This window comes from Mirounga angustirostris, unplaced genomic scaffold (genome assembly GCF_029215605.1).
Source record: "Mirounga angustirostris isolate CCGP_5_RB_7025 unplaced genomic scaffold, mMirAng1.0.hap1 SCAF_366, whole genome shotgun sequence".
In the NCBI taxonomy this organism is placed as follows: Eukaryota; Metazoa; Chordata; class Mammalia; order Carnivora; family Phocidae; genus Mirounga; species Mirounga angustirostris.
This window is the reverse complement of record NW_026992074.1, coordinates 17,501-20,000: the sequence shown is the minus strand read 5'-3', so window position 1 is coordinate 20,000 and position 2,500 is coordinate 17,501. Positions and strand designations below refer to the sequence as shown.

At 74.8% G+C, this 2,500-nt stretch overlaps 1 non-coding gene across 1 annotated transcript; it reads left to right on the top strand.

Annotated features, from left to right (window-relative positions):
• Window positions 1–1,668: 1,668 nt before the first annotated feature.
• Window positions 1,669–1,821, top strand: LOC135363489 (5.8S ribosomal RNA). The gene has a single exon (XR_010409173.1). It is a non-coding gene; the product is annotated as a 5.8S ribosomal RNA (ribosomal RNA).
• Window positions 1,822–2,500: the final 679 nt, after the last annotated feature.

Genomic DNA, 2,500 nt, shown 5'->3' with positions numbered 1-2,500 from the left:
CGTCAGCTCGCGAAGTGTTCACCCGTGCGGCGCGGGCGGGCCGGTGCGATGCCGGCCCGCTGGTCGCGAGGGACGAGAGCGAGAAGCGCGTGTGCGGGGGAAGAAGGGTTGTTGAAGGGAGAGAGGAAAAGGGGGCGCCCAGAGGCGCGCGGGAGCGCTGCGGCAGCGGCCTCGGTGTGGTGGAAATGGGCGGCGGTCGCCCGGAGGAAAAGGGGGTGTGGTGCAACGGCGGGGGGCGAGAGAGAGGGGTGGGCCCTGTGCCTGTCCCTGTCCTCCCTCCCTTCAGCCGGTCTCTCCCCACCCCCTTGTCGTCCCTTCCGGGCTCCGCCCCCCATCTTCCCCGCCTGGGGCCGCCGCTGCCGCCGCGTCCCCCGCCGCCCCTCGGCGCGCCTTGTCCTCTGTCCCCGCCCTCCCGCGCCCCGCCTTCCCCGCGGAGGGCGGGTAGAGGGGTTGGTGGGGGGGGCGCGTGCCCCCTGCCATCGCCTTCGGCGCCGGTCGTCCCCGGTCGCCGCGCCGCCGCCCGCACGGTGCCCTCGCCGCGTCTCGGGACGTTGCGGTGCGCCGGCGGGTCCCCCCCCGTGGCGCCTTTCCGGGGTCGGGTCCGCCCCTCCCCGGGGGGCCTCGGAGCCTTGGCTCTCACGGGGCGCGCCCGCCGTCGTCTGCCGTGTCCCGCCGCCCGCCCTGGACGGTTCTCTCTTGGTCCGTCGGATGTCCGCTCGGACTTCCGCCCACCCACTCCGCGTCTCTCCTCCCCGGCCCTGCCCCAGGCCTCGGGCCCGGGTCCGGCTCCTCTCCTTCCCGGCCTCCGTTGCCCCACCCTCGCGCGCCCTTGCCCGCTCGTGCCCCGCTGCCCGCCGCAGCCCCCTTGCCCTCCGTGGCGAGAAGGGGGCCTGGGTCGCGGGTGCGGGGAGGGACGGCGGGGGGGGGGTAGGTGGTCTGGGGGGGTGTCTTGGAAAGCAAGAAGGGGGTCCGGTCCGCCCCGGTGGCTTGTGGGTGGGTGGGGTGGTGTCGCCGGGTGGTGGCGGGGGGGCCGGTGGCGGCACCCGGCGGGCCTTCCCCCGTCACGGGCCGGCAGCGTCGGGGTTTGTGCCCTGTGGCGGTTGGCTGCGGCCGGGGTTTTGGTGTCGAGGCGGTGGCCTGGGGCATCGTCCCCTCCCCTGCCTCGCCTGTCCCCCACCCCCTGTCCAGGTACCTAGCGCGTCCCGGCGCGGAGGTTTAAAGACCCTTTGGGGGTCGCCCGTCCGCCTTGGGTCGGGGCGGTTGGGCCCGTGGGGAGGAGGAGTCCCTTCTCCCCCAGACCCCGCTGCCCACCCCGCCCTGGGGCCGGGGTTGCCGCGCGCTGCGCCACGGTCCTTGTGGCTGCTGGGAGGGGGCTACCCAGCGGCCGTTGGGCTGTGGCGGGCGCGTGTGTTGCCTCGCGTCCTCGGTGTGTGTGGGGGGGGCCAGGTGGGAACCCCCTGGGCGCCTGTGGGGTTGTCCGGGCTCGCCCCTCGCTTGGGGGGCGGTGGCCGGACGCCCTGTTGTCCAACCTTTCCGACCTTCTCGGAGTGTGGTCTTGTCTGTCTTGACTGGCCCGGCCGGAGGCACCCTCTGGGGAATGTGCCGTGCCAGGGGGGGGGGGCCTCCCCTCTGGGCGTTGACCCCCCCCTTAACAATCCAAACTCGTACGACTCTTAGCGGTGGATCACTCGGCTCGTGCGTCGATGAAGAACGCAGCTAGCTGCGAGAATTAATGTGAATTGCAGGACACATTGATCATCGACACTTCGAACGCACTTGCGGCCCCGGGTTCCTCCCGGGGCTACGCCTGTCTGAGCGTCGCTTGACGATCAATCGCTGCCCCTGGGGTCTCTCGCCCTTGGGGGTTGGCGCGGCTGGGGGTTTCCCTCGCAGGGCCCGTTCTGCTGGTGCCTGCCCTGCCCGCCTGTGGGCTCGGTCCTCAGGTGGGGAGGGGTCGGCTCGGCCGCCGGGCCCTCCGTCCCCCTAAGTGCAGACACGGTGGCCCCTCCTCCGCCTCGTTGCCTGGTCCCCGCCTCCTGCCTGGCATCACCCCTGCCCCGTCCCCGCCCCCGCCCCCGCCCCGCCGGGTCCGCCCGGCGGTGGCGCGTGTGCGGGACGTGGGGGAGGAGGTGTGTGTTGGGTGTGTGTCGGGGGAGGAAGGGGGCCGGCGCCGGGGCGGGGGGGTGTGTGGCGCCGCCCGCGAGAATGGGAGAGAGGAGAGAGCTCGCGCTGAGGGCCGTGGCCGCCGCGGTCCCTCTGGGGGAGCTCCCTCGCGCCGCACGCGGTCTTGGGGTCGCCCGGGCTGTGCGTGGGGGGGGGTCGCGGTCCCGTCCCGTGCCGCGCCGGTCGTGGGTCCGTCGGGGTGGGGAAGGGGCCCGGATCTGGAACGCCGCCGGTCTCGCTGCTGTGCCCCCAGCGGCGACCGCGGTTGTCCCAGCCGGGCCCGCCCCATTCCCTGGGCTCCCGCCGCCGCCGCGCGTCCGGGGTCCGCACCCGCCCC